This window comes from Pan paniscus, chromosome X (assembly GCF_029289425.2).
Source record: "Pan paniscus chromosome X, NHGRI_mPanPan1-v2.0_pri, whole genome shotgun sequence".
Classification (NCBI taxonomy): domain Eukaryota; kingdom Metazoa; phylum Chordata; class Mammalia; order Primates; family Hominidae; genus Pan; species Pan paniscus.
The window spans coordinates 49,332,123-49,353,804 of NC_073272.2; the positions used below are offsets into that span (position 1 = coordinate 49,332,123).

General features: G+C 45.3%; 1 long non-coding RNA gene and 1 pseudogene across 1 annotated transcript in view; one reads left to right on the forward strand and one right to left on the reverse strand.

Annotated features, from left to right (window-relative positions):
- Positions 1 to 1,672: 1,672 nt before the first annotated feature.
- The window catches only part of LOC134729771 (uncharacterized), a 29,830-nt gene continuing 9,820 nt past the window's right edge, over positions 1,673 to 21,682 (forward strand). Inside the window, exons 1-3 of the long non-coding RNA XR_010111203.1 lie at positions 1,673 to 1,867; positions 18,434 to 19,243; positions 19,464 to 19,560. This is a non-coding gene — a long non-coding RNA (uncharacterized LOC134729771). The remainder of the gene's footprint in view (positions 1,868 to 18,433; positions 19,244 to 19,463; positions 19,561 to 21,682) is intronic.
- Positions 12,710 to 14,122, reverse strand: LOC100971768 (spermine synthase-like; annotated as a pseudogene).

Below are 21,682 nucleotides of genomic sequence, written 5' to 3' on the forward strand. Positions count from 1 at the left end.
ACAAAGCAAAAGGGCAAGGTCATCAACATATTGCACAAGAATGGAGTCTTGGGTGAAGGCTACAGAATTCAAGTAGGCTTTAAGGATTAGAGAGAATTTTGAGAGTGACTTACAATATCCCTGAAGCATGCGAGTCCATGTTAATTGCCTCCCTCTAAATGTAAATGCAAAGAGAAACTGAGTCAGGGTACAACGGAAAGGAAAAGAAAGCTGAGCAGAGGTCAACTACATCACCAGGAATTGAGGTAGGGATAGTAGCTGCATTGGGGATAACAGGGTGGCAGGGAATTACAAATCTTGTACAACTTACAAATCTTGTACAACTAGATTTGATTTCCATTGGAAGCAAATTTTCCTTCTTTCTGTACTGGTAAGATTGGGGTGTTACAGGGTGAAGTGGTGAAAATAAGTACACCTTGCTGCAAAAGGGAGTCTATGATAGGTTCAATTCCTCTCTCTGCATCTTGTGAGAAGGGGTACTGAGCTACTACTGATGGGAAATGTTTGTTCCTTTTTCATGCAATGTGTACCGGTTCTGTACTCAGTAGTAGTCCAATCTCACTTGCACATTAAGCCCAGAGACAAGCTGGGACATCTTTTAAGATTGCATCCTCTTTAGAGGAATTTAAATCAAGGGGGGTTTCCATGAGAGAGCGTGTTAACTTTAATACTAAGTTTAATAGAAAGTTTGAAGTTTGGGCTGAAGGCAGAGACATAAAAACGCCTTCCTTATTACATTGTATGGCAGCATTAAACCTACATAATAAATCCCTACCTAAAAGGTTTGCTAAGTGAGGAGTCAGAAACTGGAAAGGCATGGCAGGTGTTAAGACGGCAAAGGATGTTGGGGTGTCCTGAGATATGGGCGATGAAATAGGTTGCCCAGAGTTTTCAATAGCTTGAATAGAGGCAGAGGTAACAGGTAGAGATAATTCTTCTGAGTGAATAGTAGAGGAAGTCCTATCAGTGTCAATTAAATCCGGTTCTTAATCCTCTACTTTAAGTTCAATGGTGGGCTTTGAGGTGCAACTGAGGATCAGCTGACCCCATCAATCAATGTAGTATTGTCCCAAAGGAAGGGAATAATGAGCCTTCTGAAGGTGTTGGATTCTAGGGAGAGTTTCTTCCTTTTTTTTTTTTGTACAGGACAGCAATTTTTCCAATGCCTCTGCTTTTTGCAATATCTGCAAATTTCAGAAGACAAACTAGAAAAATCTTGTGGCTGACCAAAGATATGAAAGAACTTTGAGTCATTCTTAGAGGCACGCCTTTGTTTCTGTAACAATTCAAGCCGCAAGATGACTTGATTTTAGTTCTTTTTTTCCCTTTATTTTCTTGCAAGCTATTTTCAAATAATTGAGTGCCTGCTTCCATTATAATGCTTACAGACTGACCAGCCCAACCACTATACTAGTTTGGATTTGCCTTTTTGTATCAAGAAGATTTCCGACCAGAGCAGAAACTGGAATATTTCTATGCTCTGGAGCTTCAGGATGTAATGCTGCATGCCTTTGAAAACCTTGTATACGTCTCTTGACAAAAGCCTTGGGGTGCTCTCCCTCGTTCTGAATACATAATTCAACATTAGACAAATTTACCTTGGGAGGAGAGCCTCTGATATTGTCCCTATCAGGCCCCTGAATATCAGCAACTAGCTGGGCCGATCTCCTCATTTGCAGGAGGGCCAGGAAGGGGTTCTGGCCATCTGTTCACTCTGTGGGGGGAGTTTTCCCCAGGAGGCCGTCTGGCCTGTCTAATAACTGCAGTATGATCATGAGAGGGAAATACACCCCTTAGCAGCCAGTCAAGGTCTCTACGTATGGGGTTACAGATGGCCAATGATCTCTCCAACTATTCTCTGAACTTGGTAGGTCCTTCTGAAAGTGGGGGCAAAATTGCTTTATAATTTAAAATATCTGTTGCTGTCCAGGAGACGTGAATTCTTTGAGAAGGGAGTCCAGGATACATTTACAGAGGGCATTGCATAGAGAGGTCTGGAGCTGATGGAGTCTGATTACAAAGCCTTGGGAAATAAGAGAGGTTTCAAGGCACAGAAAAACAAGTCTTGTTGAGTGTCCTTGGAGCCTGTGCCAGATTTATTTTGTGGTAGTCAGTTCTTACATAAATGAGGTACAGACAGAAAGAGAGAGAGAGAGACACGCAGAGAGAGAGAGTGCGAGAGACAGGCAGGCAGAGAGAGAGTAAGACAGAAGACAGACAGAGTGAGAGAGACAGGCAGAGAGAGACAGAGAGAAAGAAAGAGAGAGAGAGAGAGAGACACGCAGAGAGAGAGAGTGAGAGAGACAGGCAGGCAGAGAGAGAGTAAGACAGAAGACAGACAGAGTGAGAGAGACAGGCAGAGAGAGACAGAGAGAAAGAAAGAGAGAGACAGACAGACAGAGAAAGAGACAGACAGAGAAAGACAGAGACGGAGAGAGAGAAACAGAAAGAGAGAGAGAGACAGAGACAGAGAGAAACAAACCTCTAAGCTTCAGGTTTTAAGACCAGGCCTGATTTGGGCTTTTAAGATCAGGAGGGTTTTTGTAAATCATCCAGGGAAAGAGAGATAAAAGAAGGCAGCTGGATGTCTAAGGAGTTTTTCCGGGGTTTGGAGGAGCAGAGAGAATTTGTTGAGAAGATAGAGGAGGAGGGAGAGGAGGAGCAGAGAGAATTTGTTGAGAAGATAGAGGAGGAGGGAGAGGCTGAGCAGATGGGGCTGGATCTTGAGGAGGGGGGGTTCAATTCAGGGGCCCAGAGAGTGAATAGATCCTCTGGTGGGTCAGGGACATGGAGTTGGGGTGTGAGTGGAGAAGGGGGATTTATAGTGGGAGCAGATTTCAATTTTGTTCTAGGTCTGCTTTTGTTCTTTAATTTTGTTAAGGAAATTTTTAGGGCTAGTAATAATACTTTTCTGAGTTCTTTGTTCTGCCTGATCTTCCCATAAATACAATAAGCAAATAGTTTAGAATAAGCGTTCTCTAAAATTGTTTTCAAATAAATTTGAAATAAAATTTTTCTTTCTAATTCAAAGGATCTGTCTTCTGGTCATTGACAATTAGGATCTTCATTGGTGTATAGATTCCAATTGCGACTTAATTCAATAAGGCTTTTATGGAAGGACCACGTGGTAACTTTCCAGGCTTAGGAGAAATCTTTACTAGGGATGCAAGGAGTGTTCCTGGAGTGGGTGCAGAAGATGCAGCCCCCATGATTCAAAAATTCATTCTGAGATAGATTAAGAAAGCAAAGACCTTGGCTGGTGCAGTGGCTCATGCTTGTAACCCCAGCATTTTGGGAGGCCGAGGCCAGAGGATTGTTTGAGCCCAGGAGTTTGAGGACAGCCTGGGCAACATAGTGAGATTCCCATCTCTATAAAAAATGTGAAAATTAGCTGGATGTGGTGGTACGCTTCTAGTCTCAGGTACTTGAGAGGCTGAGGTGGAGGATCACTTGAGCCTGGGAAGTTGAGGCTGTAGTAAGCTGTGATCATGCCACCGCTCTCCAGCCTGGACTACAGAGTGAGACCTTGTCTCAAAGGAAGAAAATGATTACAAAATAAATAAAGTTTTAATAAGTTTTAAAAAAGAAAAAAGAAAACAAAGAATTTTGTGGCTACAGGCAGTTAAGGGTCTCTGGGCTGATGGGATTGCTCCTGGGATTGCAGTCAAGTAGAGATTTAGCTGGGCCACATGGTTGCTAGCTGGGTATGCAGTGGGGTCTGCAGTTGGTGGTTCTAGTACCAGAGTCCTAGGCGGGTGTGGATCCCGCATGGTGTCTGGGCCAACAGAATTGCTTCCAGGACCTTGGTCAGTGGGACTGGTGTTGGGACAAGGATCCACTTCAAGGTCTGCAGTTGAGTACACAGACAGCAGCCCTGTTACCAGGTGTGTGAATGCACATGACTCCCACCAGTTCCCTGGGCCATCTCCTGCTGGGTTACTGGGTAGGTCACTAGACAGGCAGGATTGGCTCTGGAATGTGGCTGAGAGAGGCTAGAACCAAGTCACAGGGCTGCTTCAGGGTCCACCGCTGGGACTGACATCTGCAGTTCTGCCTCTGGAAATATGGATAGGTGTGCCTCCTGCTGGATTCCTGTATGGTCATGACTGCTCCCAGACCATGGCTGACAGGTCTTTTTCAGGGATGGTTTCTGTTAGTTTATTTTTTCCCTTGAATGGGCCATACTTTCTTGTTTCTTTGTATGCCTTCTGATTTCTTGTTGAAAACTGGACATTCAAATGTAATAATGTAATAACTCTGTATATCAGATGCTCCCCTTTCCTCAAGGCTTTCTATTATTTATTTACTTGTTTATTTAATTGTTGTAGGCTGTCTCTGTGCTGAGAATCACCCTGAGGTATAAATTCAGTCTTCTCAGGTCTTTACTAAGCCTGAGTCCCTTCCCCTGGGCCTGTGTGGTGACTTTCTAATTTCCCCCATATGTATGGTTGCTTTTGAGTGTACTATGGCTGGCTCCCAAAAAAGGGAAAAAGAGAAAAGTGAGAGAGAAAGGCACTGACCCTTTAAATCTCCTGGAAATCACATCAGTGGGGGTGGGTGGATGGGAGGTGAGGTTTTTTGTTTGTTTGTTTGTTTGTTTGAGACAGAGTCTTGCTCTATCACCCAGGCTGGAGTGCAGTGGCGTGATCTTGGCTCACTGCAACCTCCAGGAGGTGAGGCTTTCAACAGTAGTGGGAGGTGTAACAACAATGGCTGCTAATTCATTTTCTGCAATTCTGTGATCAGAAGCAGTGATCAGTGATCCAAGCACAGATCCCCGATACTGGAAGATAGAGTTCTTTTTGCCTACTCTGCTCCTGCAAGTTGTGTGCAAGCTGCTCCAGGAACATGCACACAGCTGTTTGCCATAGGGCTGATAAGTCAGGGATGGGGAACTGCTACCGTGCTAAGAGCTTAAATTGACTGAAATTAACTGCAACTCACCATTTAGGCTTCCCCTGGAAATTGCAAGCCTTTGACAGACTCCAGAGTTCCAAAATAGTTATGTCAGACAGATTATGTCAGTGTAACTGTTATTTCTGTGGGGAGGTGGATTCCTGGTGCTTCCTACTCCACCACCTTCCCAGAATCCTCCTCTAGTCAACACTTTTGTTTTTCACAGAGTTTCACTCTGTTGCCCAAGATGGAGTGCAGTGGTTCAATTATAGCTCATTGCAGCCTGCAACTCCTGGGCTCAAGTGATCCTCCCACCTCAGCTTCCTGAGTAGCTGGGACTACAGGCAAATGCCACCACACCCAGCTAATTTTTTATTTTTTGTAGAGACAGGGTCTCATGATGCTGCCCAGGCTGGTGTCAAGTGATCCTCCTGCCTTGGCCTTGCAAAGCACTGAGATTACAAGTGGGAGTCGCCATGCCTGGCCTTAGTCAACTAATTTTTTTTTATGAAGTACAAAGCCATTTCAGTGGAGAAAGTATTGTCTTTTTAATAAAGGATGCTGGATGTTCTCACTTGTAAGTGGGAGCTGAACAATGAGGATACATGGACACGGGGAGGGAAAGAGCATACACTGGGGCCTGTGCTGGGGGATGCGGGGAGAGGGAGAGCATCAGGAAAAATAGCTAATGCATGCTGGGCTTAATACCTAGGTGATGGGTTGATAGGTGCATCAAACTACCATGGCACACATTTACCTATGTAACAAGCCTGCACAGCCTGCACATGTATCCTGGAACTTAAAATAAAATAAAATAAAAATAAATGATGCTTGAACAATGGACTATCCATATACAAAACAAAACAAAAAACAAGGCAAACTTCAACTTAACCTAACACTTTACATGAAAATCAATTCAAATAGACCACAGACCTATTGGTAAAATATAAAATTATAAAACTTCTAGAAGAAAACATAGGAGGAAATCTTTGTGACCTTAGATTAGGCAAAGAGTTTTAGACATGATACCCAAAGCATGATCCATAACAGAAAATACTGATAAATTGGACATTATAAAAATCAATTACAAGTACAGAAACAGTCTGTAGAAAAAGGTTAAATTCAGAGTATCTGCTCCTGGAATGGTTCATGTTCTTGTTCCCTCGAATCTGGATGGACAATCTAGTGTTTGCCTCTAAGGACGTGCCAGTCTGCCAACAAAGCACTTAACATCTAGTGTATCTGGGCAGTCAGAAGAGACCAAAGCTGTAAGTCAGTAATCACCAGCAACTGTTGTAGGAGCACTGTGCTGGGAGGAGAGAAACCTGTAAAATACACAACAACACTGAGCAGAATGACAGAAATGCTGTGGGAAAACTGAGGAAGGAGGAGCAAAGGGTCTGAAAAAGGCTTCCCAGTGGGGCAGGCATCTGAGGTGAGTCTTGAAAGATAAGCTGAATGTTGATAGGCAAAAATAGACAAACACAGATGCGAGAGGTTCAGGCAACACTCCCCCACCCATTATAATTCCAAGAAAATAAAAGGAATACCCATCACTGTTACAATTATGCTTACAAGTGCATTCAGAAGAGGGGCAGTTCACCCAGTTGGAAAGGAAATAGAGTTTTCCAGATGGCGATGCCAAAGCTTAGTCTTGCAGGGTAAGCAGGAATTAGCAAAAGTAAAGGAAAGGCAAGCCTCAGTAAAGACCCTGAACTCGGAAGCCCATGCTGGATCAACAAGAGAGCGAATACTCCCTGATTGCTCGACGTTTAGAGAGGCTGGGAACCGGACTTGTTTGGTACAGGCAAGTGGGGCCCTGTCATAGAGAACTTGGAAAGACATGCTATAGAGTGGAGCCCTGATCCTGAACATCTTGGAGATCCAGGAAAGATTCCTAAGGAGGATGGTGACATTTTTTTTCTTTCTTTCTTTCAACAGGGTCTTTCTCTGTTGCCTGGGCTGGAGTGCAGTAGCACGATCATGGCTCACTGCCACCTCAGTCTCTCAGGCTCAAGCCATTCTCCTGCCTCAGCCTCCCAAGTAGCTGGGACCACAGGTGTGCACCACCATGCTCACTAATTTTTTGTATTTTTTGTAGAGATGGGAACTCACTATGTTGCCCAGGCTGGTCTCGAACTCCTGGGTTCAAGCAATCCACCCATCTCAGCCTCCCACAGTGCTGGGATTAAAGGTGTGAGCCACTGCGCCTGGCTGATGGTGATATATTTCTTAATCCATGGCCCTTTGGGAAGACGACCTTGGAGGCAAACTGGATTAGCCATCCACATCTCAGAGACAGGAGTTCATCATGATGTAAAATATGAGAAACCTGAGTGAAAGAAAAACAGCAGTAAAGAGACAGGAGACATTAGAGAAGTAGGTTTGAAGTCAGAAGTGAAGAGGATCAAAAAGTTATTGATGATGCATCTGAGAGGGCCACAACAATGGCTGCTGCTTCATTTTCTGAAACTTCGTAATCAGAAGCAGTGATCAGTGATAGTAGCACAGATCCCTCATATTGGAACAATGCAAAGGAAAATAATTCAAAGGAAAGTTAAAATACACCTTAGCTTGGATACTGCAAGTACTATTTATCAACTTTCACAGCCACAGAGTGGTAACACTTTCTTTAGAGTGACACAGTAGGAGCACCATCATCTTGGACAAACACTGCCATTTTAAGTTCCAGCTGCCTTTCCAGCTTTGTGCATTTCAAGGAAATAATTTCTCTTCTAACAACAAGCAGCCAGAAAGAGCAGACAGTAAAACACAGATAAGACAGCTTGGGCACAGAGGGAGGAGCGGGGGAAGTCTCTTGAGTAACTGCCAAACTTCACCCTCATACAATGGGCCCCAGTAAAACAGTGGGCCTTAATAAGCACGTTCCTTTCCCTTCAGGTGCACTAAGATAAGGAAGCTAAAAGCAGACCGGGGGCGGGGAGGCCGGGGTGGTGTATGCCTGCGGCTGCAGGAAGATGTATGGGAACAGACACAAAACTCTCCCTCCCAGATAAGCACAGCAAAGAGACACAGACAATCCAAGCCTCTGATAAACTCTCCCACCCTGAATCCTTAAAAACTCTTCATCTGACAACAGCAAAAAGAGAAAATTTCAGGCCAGTATCCCTGATGAACATCAATGCAAAAATCCTCAATAAAATACTGGCAAACCAAATCCAGCAGCACATCAAAAAGCTTATCCACCATGATCAAGTCAGCTTCATCCCTGGGATGCAAATCTGGTTCAACATACGCAAATCAATAAACGTAATCCATCACATAAACTGAACCAATGACAAAAACCACATGATTATCTCAATAGATGCAGAAAAGGCCTTTGATAGAATTCGACACTCCTCCATGCCAAAAACTCTCAATAAACTAGGTATTGATGGAACATATCTCAAAATAATGAGCTATTTATGACAAACCCATAGCCAATATCATACTGAATGGGCAAAAGCTGGAAGCATTCCCTTTGGAAACTGGCACAAGACAAGGACGCCCTCTCTCACTGCTCCTATTCGACATAGTATTGGAAGCTCTGGCCAGGGCAATTAGGCAAGAGAAAGAAATAAAGGGTATTCAAATAGGATGAAAATAAGTCAGATTGTCTCTGTTTGCAGATGACATGATTGTATATTTAGAAAACCCCATCATCTCAGCTTAAAAACTCCTTAAGCTGATAAGCAACTTCAGCAAAGTCTCAGGATACAAAATCAATGTGCAAAAATCACAAGCATTCCTATACACCAACAATAGACAAGCAGAGAGCCAAACCATGAGTGAACCCCATTCACAATTGCCACAAAGAGAATATAATACCTAGGAACACAACTTACAAGGGACGTGAAGGACCTCTTCAAGGAGAACTACAAACCACTGCTCAAGAAAGTAAGAGAGGACACAAACAAATGGAAAAAAATTCCATGCTCGTGGATAGGAAGAATCAATATCATGAAAATGGCCATACTGCCCAAAGTAATTTATAGATCCAATGCTATTCCCATCAAATTACCATTGACGTTCTTCACAGAACTAGAAAAAACTAGTTTAAATTTCATATGGAACCAAAAAAGAGCCAGTATAGCCAAGACTATCCTAAGCAAAAAGAGCAAAGCTGGAGGCATTACACTCCTTGACTTCAAACTATACTACAAGCTTACAGTAACCAAAACAGGATGGTACTGGCATCAAAACAGATATATAGACAAATGGAACAAGACAGAGGCCTCAGAAATGACACCACACATCTACAACCATCCGATCTTTGACAAACCTGGCAAAAACAAGGATTGGGGAAAGGATTCCCCATTTAATAAATGGTGCTGGAAAAACTGGCTAGCCATATGCAGAAAACAGAAACTGGACTCCTTCCTTACACCTTATACAAAAATTAACTCAAGGAGGATTAAAGACTTAAATGTAAGACTTAAAACCATAAAAACCCTAGAAGAAAACCTAGGCAATACCATTCAGGACATAGGCATGGGCAAAGACTTCATGACCAAAACACCAAAAGCAATTGCAAAAAAATGCTAAAATTGACAAATGGGATCTAATTAAACTAAAGAGCTTCTGCACAGCAAAAGAAATTATCATCAGAGTGAACAAGCAACCTACAGAATGGGAGAAACTTTTTGCAATCTATCCGTCTGACAAAGGTCTAATATCCAGAATCTACAAGGAACTTAAACAAATTTACAAGAAAAAAAAAAACAACCCCATCAAAAAGTGGGCAAAGGATATGAACAGACACTTCTCAAAAGAAGACATTTATGTGGCCAACAAACATGAAAAAAAGCTCATCACCACTGGTCATTAGAGAAATGCAAATCAAAACCACAGTGAGATACCACCTCATGCCAGTTAGAATGGCAATCATTAAAAAGTCAGGAAACAATAGATGCTGGCGAGGATGGAGAAATAGGAATGCTTTTACACTGTTGGTGGGAGTGTAAATTAGTTCAACTATTGTGGAAGACAGTTTGGTGATTCCTCAAGGTCTAGAACCAGAAATACCCTTTGACCTAGCAATCCCATTACGGGGTATATATCCAAAGGATTATAAATCATTCTACTATAAAGACACATGCACACGTATATTTATTGCAGCACTATTTACAATAGCAAAGACTTGGAACCAACCCAAATGCCCATCAACGATAGACTGGATAAAGAAAATGTGGCATGTATGCACCATGGAATACTATGCAGCCATAAGAAAGAATGAGTTCATGTCCTTTGCAGGGACATGGATGAAGCTGGAACCATCATTCTCAGCAAACTAAAACAAGAACAGAAAACCAAACACTGCATGGTCTCACTATAAGTGGGAGTTGAACAACAAGAACACATGGACACAGGGAGGGGAACATCACACACTGGGGCCTATCAGGGGGTGGGGGGTAAGGGGAGGGAGAGCATTAGGACAAATACCTAATGCCTGCAGGGCTTAAAGCCAAGATGATGGGTTGATAGGTGCAGTAAACCACCATGGCACATGTATACCTATGTAAAAAACCTGCACGTTCTGCACATGTACCCCAGAACTTAAAGTAAAATAAAAAAAAGCAATTCTTTTCTATTTGTTTTTTGTAAAGGCCATGATGAACCCTTCTTTGTAAGCATGTAGACTTTTTATCATAAACATTGAAAGAAAATTGTCCTATGTACGGCCTTGTAGTCTTAGTTCCTGAACAAAAATAAAACAAAATGAAAAAATAAAAAATAAATTAAAAAAACTCTCAGTCTGTAAGAGAGAGTACCTCTGTCCTAACTCAGCCAGAAGCCCCTCTCAGGTTTATTTTCCAAAGTAAACCTGTCTTTAACTGCTGAGCCGCTTTTCATGTTTCTTTCCTCTTTCTTTAATTCTTACATAGAGCTCACAGTGTACTTCTGAGTTCAGCTTGGATTTCTCACTTCATGCTCCAATCCCTAAACTGAGTTTGACACAAGCTGTGAAGATTTAGATTTAGCTGGGGACGCTGTCACTAGACACCAGGCTTGAATGAGGGAAAATAGCTTCTTAACAAAGATCTTAACATTTTTTGAATGTTCACTTTGTCCATGGTTAGTTAAATGTAACTTTAGTGTAAATTATAGCATTTACTTGCTTTTATCTCTAGGAAATAATATGGAGCCACATAGATTACAGTAATTTGCCATTTTGCAAAAACACCAGAAGGTTAGAGTCCCTGATATATTTCTTTAATCACCAATTGCTACTGGACACCTCCCGTGTGCCAGGCAGTAAACTGGGCACTAGGCATCTGACAGTGATGAAGACCGACATTGTCCCTTCCCTCATTTCTAGTGGGGAAGACAGACACAAGACAGTTGTAAGAGGTTCAGGCAACACCCATATTTTCTTCCTAATTTCAAGATTAAAATAAAATGAACAGCCCTTGCTATATTATAATTAATCCACAAGTTCATTCAGAAGAGAGGCCAGACACCCAGATGGCAAAGAAGCAAAGAGAGCTTCCCAGACAGAGATGCCAAGGCAGCGGCTTGAAGGGTCAGTGGGAATTAGTGGAGCAGTATGGTTATAATCTTCCACAATGATAATATATTTTTGCTATTTTACCATTTGTTCTAATATATTTTCTTTGTGTTTATTTTACACCATTTTCTTAAGTGTATATAAGATTAGAATTTTTATATTCATTGTGAATTGAATCATTATGGAAGGGCCCTCTCAATTCCAATGAATACGTTTTGTCTTAGTCTTTTCAGTTTGCTAGTAATATCACTGACCTTGCTTTATTTTGATTAGCATGGGCCTGGCAAATTTTCTTCCATCCCTTTATTTCAAACTTTTCTGTATTCTTATGATTTGCTAGGTTTGGCATAAACAGTATATGACTGGATTTGTCAATTTTTACACAAAATGACAACCATTAACTGGAGCATTTACTCCATTAACAACTTTTTTTGGGGTCTCTTTTGTAATTTGAATTAAAGCAATTGCTATTCATTTTTTTTAACTCTCTCTTTTAAGCACCAAATTTTATTTATTTATTTATTTTTATTTTTTATTTTTTGAGACGGAGTCTCCCTCTGCCACCCAGGCTGGAGTGCAATGGTGTGTTCTCAACTCACTGCAACCTCTGCCTCCCGGGTTCAAGCGATTCTCCTGGCTCAGTTTCCCACCCCGAGTAGCTGGGATTACAGGCGCCCACCACCACACCCGGCTAATTTTTTTTTTTTTGTATTTTTAGTAGAGATGGGGTTTCACCATGTTGGCTAAGCTGGTCTCAAACTCCTGACCTCAGGTGATCCACCCACCTCGGCCTCCCAAAGTGCTGGGATTACAGGGGTGAGCCACCACGCTTGGCTCTTATTATTTGTTTTAAAAAAAATGCTTTAAAATTTTTTTATTTTATCTTATTTTAAGTTCCAGGATACACACGAAGGATGTGCAGGTTTGTTACATAGGTAAACGTGTGCCATGGTGGTTTGCTGCACCTATCAACCCATCACCTAGGTATTAAGCCTCACGAGCATTAGCTATTTATCGTGATGATAAGCACCAAATTTTAATATGTAAGTCAATTTTGGGGGAAGGAAACATCATCAAGAACTTCCTTCTGAAACAAAACAATGATGTTCATTCCTTCAAACATCCAAATTGAAGGTGTACCAAAATGAAAACAAAAAAAGTCCACAGAGAAATAAAAAGGAACACAAATCACATTCCAGGGGGTTAGTGCATTTAGCAGTCTTAGCTGTGCTGTCTAACCATCCTTCAACTGACTTTCAAAAAAATAACACCCTATACTCATCAAAATATACATTTTCCATCTGCTGTTTTAAAATTAAAAATAATAATTGAAAAAGGAAAACTCTAAGGAAGTCACAATTAATTGCGTGACTCATTTTGATGTCATGTATAGCATATGGAGGTCAGGAAGGCTATTTGCAGCACACAGGATTAGAAGATATTTGTCTTCGAGGTTTAGCTTTCTTCCAAACGGTGTAAAATACCCACAATTCCAAGTATGAAGAGACACAGACTATTTCCTTTGAGAATTCCAAAGGACAATACAGGCACCCCAGCTGTTCTTCATAGAGAGACAGGGCTTCCGTCAGATTGACAGAGTTCCCCTTGTGTAAAATATTTCACATCCTGTTTCAATACTTTCATTGAGAGGTGAGGAATCAGTCTGAGAAACTCCCATGTGGAATCTTCTGGAGACATGGAGATTGGAACAGCTATCAAATCATTAATCACATAATCAAATTATCTCCCTTCTTTGGCATACCTTTTCAGTACCGGAATGCAGTACTGAACCTCATATAGCAGTCTCCTTTAAGATTATCTAAGACATCACCGCAAGTTTTCCACATATATTTCCTACATCCATCAATCACCATTTCGTCAATCTCTATCATAGTGACCATCTTTAGTTTTAGTTCGGCTATTTCACACAATATGCCCCCATCTCGGCCTCCCAGAATGAGTACATCTTTGCCGATGCAAACTTTGCCACTGCCCATGATGGCCCAGGTATATGTCAAATCACTCTCTGCCAAATTAACATTCCCACTAAGGATGAGAATATTTCCAAATTGCTTCGAGTGTAGAATTTTAATGTTCTGATAAGGTGAATCTTCATCATATACCACTTCATCTATGTTGTATTCAACCAGGAGTCCATCTGCGGTGGGCCAGTATCTGTCGATGGCTCCTCCTGGAACTATAGGTGGTAATTGCCTCATCTGCCAACTACTGTCCTGACTCAATTCTTTGATTCTTTCTTCTCCTTTGTTCAAAAGACTGTCGATCTCTTCTTTGCCTTGTGCATCACCATCGTAACTCTGAAGGTCCAATAACTCCAATCTATGTGAGTAAATTCTCAAATTGGCAAAGCTGCCGTTTTTTTTTTTTTTGTGCAGGTTGCTAAATAGCGGTGTGGTCCTGCCCGGTGTCCACCGGTTCTGCCATCCCCTGCTCCTGGAAAATGGACTGGAGCCCTTTTAGAATGGTCTCGCCATCAGCTTTGGTGCTGAGCATGAAGTCGAGTGTGCTGTGCCATGCCGCTGCCATAGTGAGGCGAGACCCTGAGCCATGCCTGGGGAAGGCGGCCGTGGGAGACTGAGGGGCCGTGCAGCATGTCAGGCTTCCGCCCCATTAACAACTTTTTAAAAAGTTACTGATCATGTAATAAAGGATGAACTTCAAATGTGAATTTATTCCTGCCTTCATACATTTTGCTACTTTCCTGCACTTTTTATAAATCTTTTCCTAGTTTCCTGACTTTAAAAAAATGATATGATTTTTGTTTGTTTTTTCTCATTGCCTACCTTATAATTAAAATAATAGCAGATAGTCTGTAATCCCAGTTACTTGGGAGGCTGAGGTGAAAGAATCGTTTGAGCCCAGGAATTCGAGGCTGCAGTGAGCTTTGATTGCACCACTGCACTCCATCCTGGGTGACAGAGTGAGACTCCGTCTCTAAAAATAATAATAATAGGCCGGGCTCTGTGGCTCACACCTGTAATCCCAGCACTTTGGGAGGCCGAGGAGGGCAGATCATGAGGTCAGGAGATTGAGACCATCCTGGCTAACACGATGAAACCCCGTCTCTACTAAAAATACAAAAAATTAGCCGGGCGTGGTGGCGGGCGCCTGTAGTCCCAGCTACTAGGGAGGCTGAGGCAGGAGAATGGCGTGAACCCAGGAGGCGGAGCTTGCAGCGAGCCGAGATCATGCCACTGCACTCCAACCTGGGCGACAGAGCGAGACACCGTCTCAAAATAATAATAATAATGATAATAATAATAATAATAATAATATAAATAGATAGTAAAATAGTGATAATATTAAATTATTCAAAATAATTGGAAATTATAAGAGGAGCAATTTTCTTGTTATATATGATACTGCAATGATCAATCACCTACAAAATGTAATGCATGAGTCCAACAGGACCCAAAGAGGGTAACAATAGACATTGGGGTCTACTTGATGGTGGAGGGTGGGAGGAGGGTAAGGATTGAAAAACTCCCTGTCGGGTACTATATTCACTATCTAGGTGATGAAATCTTTTGTACTCCAAACCCCAGCAACTCTCAATTTATCCATATAACAAACCTGCACATGGACCCCTGAACCTAAAATAAAAGTTGGAAGAAAAAAAATAAAAATAAGCCAAAACAAAATGTGGGAACTGTGCACACATGGCTGTATTGTTTCTCTGTAACTATGCTCTTGAACTTGGGTGGTACAACAGCTCCGTCCAGGTGTTGAGCAAGCCCGAATTGGACACATTTAGAAAGGGGCGGGACAAGGGTGCTTCCCGAAGCTTCTCTTTCGCAGCTTTTTGGCTGCACCTCACACGAGGCTCCGTGGTTCAGCACCTACTTGATGCTGAGGTATTTTGCAAGAGCTTTGATGAGAGACTGAGTTTCATGATTGGAGAGTGGATGTAGGATCTTTGAAGGAAATTTGGGGGTTGATAATGGAGGTTTTTGGAATCACAATAGGGACTTGCTGTAAGTTGAGTTGAATGCTCCCAGTCAGATCCTCTGATGGGTAATTTATTTCCATTTTTCTTCTTTTCTCATATTAAGATGAGAAAAGAACTTTAAGATGGCTTAAAGTTCCATCTAAGACAATAAGTTGAGTATTATTGTTTTCATAATAGTTAAGTGTTTTCTAATTTCTTTTTACCAAGAGTTATTTATATGTGTTTCCAATTAACAAAAGCTAAGCCTTTTATTGATTTCTAATGCACCTTATCTGTGTGCTGTGTGGTGCTTATTCATCAGAATGTGTTTAGAGTCCCTTTAAGACTAAGTCCAAGGTCCATTTTTATTAATATTGTATCTCTAGCTTGAAGATAGTATGAGTTCTCCAACTGATACTGTTTTGTTCAAGATGCGTATTGGTCCTGTGTGTGTTCTTGTTTCCTTAATTGCCGAGAGTAGTGACTTGTTTGCATGTGTTGATATATATGATGCACACAGAAATATGTACATATGTACGTATATATTTTGAGATGGAATCTCGCCGTGTCGCCCAGGCTGGAGTGCGGTGGTGCGATCTCGCCTGGAGTGCAGTGGCGCGATCTTGGCTCACTGCAGCCTCTACCTCCTGGGCTCAAGAGATCCTCCTGCCTTGGCTTTCTGAGTAGCTAGGACCACAGGCGCGCGCCACTACACCTGGCTAATATTTTTTTAAATTTTTTTCTGGAGATGAGATCTCGCGATGTTGCCTCAGGCTGGTCTCGATCTCCTGGGCCGCAAAAGTATATTTGTATATTTATGCATTTTATGTGGTGATATTGGGCACAGGTAGGAGTACTTTTCAGAATAAAGACTGTAAAATTTCTCTAGGTAGGTGGGTCAGGGCCGGTAGGCCCCGATGTGGCCTGTGCAGGTGGGGAGGAGGGTCAGGGCTTGGCGTCTTAACATGTTTCAGCGGGCTGTGAGGTGAGGCCGCGTCCTTTCTGTCCCAGAATGCGGAGGGGCTTGTGGTGCTGTAAGAGTCTGGGAAGGGGGTGGAGACTGGCAAGGGGCGGGGCTGGGTATGACCGGACGCCATGTGCACTGGAGGCCCACAGGGCACGAAGGGTAAGGTGAGTCTGAGCGTCCCTAAACCCGTCCGCCCATCCATCCACCGTTTGATCATCCCTCAATCCATCCGCCCATCCATCCACCATTCGATCACCCATTCACTCTTGCCCCAGGTGCGCAGGAGTGGGTAGGCGGAACCTGGGGAGACTAGCGGAGGAGGCCAGGCAGTGAGGCAGACTGAATTTGTCTGAGGGGCGGGGCCAAGTGTGTTTGGGCAGGCAGAGGTGGACTTGTCTGGGTCCATCGTGTTGGGTAAGCAGGGTAGCGTGTGTGTCTTGGAGGGAGGGGTGGATCAGGCTGAGCAGAGCAAATCTGAAGGGGTGGCACCCAGATTTTCTGGGCGGATAGGCAGGCCGTTATGCATGGAGGTAGGCAAGTTGGGGGCAGATGTGTCCAGGTGGACCAACCAAGTGTGTCTGGATAAGGGATAAGGTGGGCAGGCAGGACCAGGTGGTATCAGTCATTCCCAGGCAGGCAGGGCCTAGTGTGTCCAGCAGGTGCAGTTGCCCCAGGCTAGATTGGCCTGAGGGTGAGGCCAGGAGTGTTGGGGAAGGGTGGTTTTTCCCTACCCACTTAGGGCTGACCAACAGCCCTCTTTCCAAGAGCATGGGAATCCTACTAGTAATCTCTGGCCCCTGGTGAGTCCAGGATACAGGGTAGACAGGGAGTTGGGCTGATGCTGAGGGTCTGCCCCTCAGACCTTGCCTGTAACACCCCCAGAGACCTTGCTGTGGTCCCACTGGACACTGGCCACTTGACAGCTGCCTCAAACGCAGAAGTCCAGGCTAGCCCAGAAGTACCAGATGGCAGTGGTGCCACTGGCAGTAAGGGAGGCACCTGGGCAACAGCCACACCTCAGCTGTTGTCTGAAGAGGACCTGCCTTGGCACTGTGACCTGTACCAGGACACTTGCAGAGGGGATTTTTGGCAATCAGAGCCTGGCAAGTGTGAGGGAGGGCCCTGGGGTAGAAGGTTGGGGACAATGAGGGCAGTGAGGTTCAGCAGTGAGGTGACAGGAGGCAGGGAGTATCCAAAGACCACTTTGAGAAAACAGTTGTGTGGAGTGTGTCAGTATTTCCTGATCTGCAGCCTTGGGTGAGTGACATCAAGAAGCTCCAGCTCATGGATCCCACAGGCAGAAGCAGGCAATGAATGTGAAGCACATGAAGAGTTTGAAGAAAAAGGTAGAGCAGAAGGTGACGAATTGAATGGGGAGCATGAAGGCAGGTCGGGGGTGGAATTCAGGGCAGGGGTGCAGGATTGGGGGTTGATATCGACCCTCCTGATCCTGCCCTGACCACTCTTGTCCTAAAGAAGGAGAAGCAGCAGACGCAGAAAAGGAAGCACACAGGCAAGTGGAAGCATCCGGAGCATGTCAAGGACCCAGCCTCACCACGGCAGTGCCTAGGACCCGGCTGTGTGTACCCCACCTGGCCAGGCTCCAAGTACTGTTCAGATGACTGTGGCATGAGGCTGGCAGGTGCGTGAGTGCACCTCGAGGTTAAGGGACAAAGGCAAAGTAAGGTGTGATCTATGCCATCTGTAATTCCACTCAGCCACCCACCCATCCACCGTCATAGTCACCCACTCACTGAACTGCCCATCCACATTACATCCACCAGGATGCTCATCCACCCTTATAGCCACTCATCCACCTGCTCATTCACCCTTATAGCCACTCACCCACCTGCTCATCCACCCTTATAGCCACTCATCCACCTGCTCATTCACCCTTATAGCCACTCACCCACCTGCTCATCCACCCTTATAGCCACTCACCCACCTGCCCCTCCACCCATCCACCCACCCGTCCACTGTTCAACCACCCATTCACCAACGTGCACTCATCCACCACTCAGTACCCTATAGAGTCACCATTTGGTAGCTCATCTTTCTCATTCCTCTGATGTCCCCATCTACCCATTTCATTTCTTGCTCTCTCTTCTTTCAGCCACATCAATAACATCCTTCCCCAGCACATCCAGCAGTGGCAAAGGAGCCCCTGCATTGCCAATGAGCATGGCAAGAAAATGCTCGAGCACATCCACCATAAGCAACAGAACACCTATACTTGCCTGAAGGACATGGAGCACCATTTCCATGAACTTGAGGCCATCATTCTGCATGGCAAACAGCAGGCTGTGTGCACGGATTACTAGGCGAGAGGGCATTGGCGAGGTAGAGCTTAAAGGTACCTGGCCTCTGGTCCTGTCCTCCCCATCCTGTACTGCTTCCCTGGTCCCTCCATTGTCCTGTGCAGAGCAACAAAGGTGAAAAGGGCAGCAAAGACCTGCAGATCTTTTGCGCCTCCTGCGGGCGGCCCATCTCTAAGCGTGTCACCTTTCGCCACATGGAGCACTGCTTTGCCAAGGTTGGAACATTGGCTGGGAGTCAGATGGGACGAGGGTGTTTTTGGTTGGGTGGGGTGGCACATGGGTGGGGTCCATGTGGTGGGGGCAGATTTGGCGCCTGGATATTTGTCATAGGAGGAATGCAACACACATCCATGGCTTCCCCTGTGTGTGCTCTTCCCCCATGCCCAGTATGAAAGCCAAGGTCAGGGCATTAACCAGTGATGAGGGGGACACTGGCTGTGCAGACGGGAGCATAGGGTCTGCAGGGGACAACAGACCTGGTGTTTGGAGCTTTATTGTAGGAGGACATGCAGCATATGTCCACAGTTCCTCCCATTTGTGCTCTTTCTTCTCCAGTATGAGTGCCAATTGCCCGTTGGGTCCCTGTACCCTACTTGCATTGAAAGGTGAGTGTGGGGGCTAGTAAGGGTCGAAGGCATTACGTGGACAGGGTCAGAAGCAAGGTTGAGCAAGGTCAGGGGCAGGATGTGGGTGGGCTCAGAGGCAGAGGCGGGTGTAATTAGAGGCATGGTATGGGTGGGGTCTGGGACAAGGTACAGGTAGGGTTCTGGGGTGGGACCTCACTCCTCCTGACTCTTAACACCTCACTTTTCCACCCCCCTCCAGGGCCACATGGCTCTTCTGTGATGTCTACAATCTGAAGAGTAAGAGGTACTGTAAGCGCCTCCAGGTGCTGTGTCCTGAGCACTCTTGGGACCCCAAGGTGAGACCCTTCCTTACCTCATCACCCTCCATTCCTCCAATCCTCCCTGCCTGACTGCCCTCCTCATCTCCTCAGCAACTCCTGTGTGTCCTCCTTCCCTTCCCGACCACCCCACATTCCATGCTCATTGCTGCCTCTCACCCTCTCTTCTTCCTTTTCTCTCTACCTGGCTGTCTGTGTTCATGACCTCCTTGCCCGACCACCTTCTGGGTGGTCCTGCCCCTCCTCACTGCATAAGCACCCCCTAATTCTGCTCCTCTTCTTGCTCAACCATCCTCCCTTCCTGCCCCACCCCCTGCCTGGCCAACTCCCTCTTCCCTCCTCCTTGTGCGGCGCCCTCAACTTCTCTTCCTCACTTTCTGACTTTCCTCCATTCTGATCATTCTCTCTGCCTGACTGTCCCCGATTCTATTTTCTGCCTGTCATCTACATCCTTTCTTCCTCCCTGTTTGACTGCTCCCCATTCTCTCCCTCCACCCTCCTCTCCTTCACCTCAGCCCTCACCTCCCCTCTGCCTCAACAAGCCCCACTCATCTACTTCTCCTCCTTGGACCACCCTCAACCCTTCCCTCCTCTGCCGGACTGCTTTCCAGCCTTCCAGCTCTCCAGCTCTCCCTGGCCCACCTGCCCTCCAGCCATCCCTCCTTCTGTTGGATCTCTTTCTGTGCTTCTGTTCTTTCTGCCTGATCACCTGCATTCTTCCATCCCTGCTTAGTCTACCTCATTCCTCTATCCTCTATGCCTGATCACCCGCTATTTGTCCTCTCTTCTCTGAATTCCTCTCTTCCTCCTGCCTGATCACTCCCCATCCCTCTCCTCTCTGTCCTCCATCCCCCTATTGTTCCCCTGTGCCTGATCATTCCCCAGGGCTTCGCTCCTTCATAACTCATCCTCCTTTGTTCTTCACCATAGATGTCAAAGGATGAGGTGGGTGGTTGTCCGCTCGTGCACAATGTCTTTGAGTTCACGGGTAATTTTTGTTGCCTCCCCAAATGCCTGTGCAACCACCACTACAGCTGGGAGAAGCTGAGGCGTGCCGTGGACCTGGAGTGCATGCAGGCTGTAGGTGCCATGCCGAGGGGGCTGAGGGATGGGGTAGGATCCTGGACTCCCTCTCGCATATTCAGGTCCCACATTTGCACAAGCTGGAACAGCTGTTTGAGCAGGAGCAGAAGGTGCGCACGTCTATGATGAACCGGGTGCGGCTGCTGGCTCTGATGCTGCACGGGACGATCCAGCACGAGCCGTTCACCAGTGACCTGTACTCCAGGGTGGACATTTAAGCCTTGCTGGACCTAGGTCCCGTATTCCACACTCTGTGTAAAGGTGACACCTCATGAATCTCTCCTCCCACATCTGTTGCTCCATCCATCTTTTTCTTTCTTTTTTTTTTTTTTTTGAGACGGAGTCTTGCTCTGTCGCCCAGGCTGGAGTGCAGTGGTGCGATCTCGGCTCACTGCAAGCTCCGCCTCCTGGGTTCACGCCATTCTCCTGCCTCAGCCTCCCCAATAGCTGGGACTATAGGCGCTCACCACCACGCCTGGCTAATTTTTTGTATTTTTAGTAGTGACGGAGTTTCACCGTGTTAGCCAGGATGGTCTCGATCTCCTGACCTCGTGATCCGCCCGCCTCGGCCTCGCAAAGTGCTGGGATTACAGGCGTGAGCCACCGCTCCCGGCCTCCATGCACCTTTTTCTTAGGGCATCTTGGAGTTTGTCTCTGTGCTTCTCTGTCCACCACTTGGTCTCCTGTCTCTCTGTCTACCACTCCTTGGTGGTGGTCAGGGGGATTGTTTAAAATTCCCCATTCCCATCCATTCCTCCATCCCTTTCCCTTTCTTCCCTGAACCTGGGTGAGGCCAAGGGATCTGCCCTGCCGTTACATCCACTGTCTAGAGTTTTCTTCACCGACTTTGGAAGAACAAGGATTTTGATATCTCATGATGTTCCCTAAACCTGTCTCTGTGGCTGCAAACCCAATTCCAAACCTCCAATAGTCGGTGGGTGACAGGCCTCGCCTGTCATGACCATCACGCCCCCACCTGCACCCATCTTGTCCCATTCCTGGCCATCCCACGAGGTCCTTGCCCTGTCAGCCTTGGCACATCTCAGTCCAACCCTAG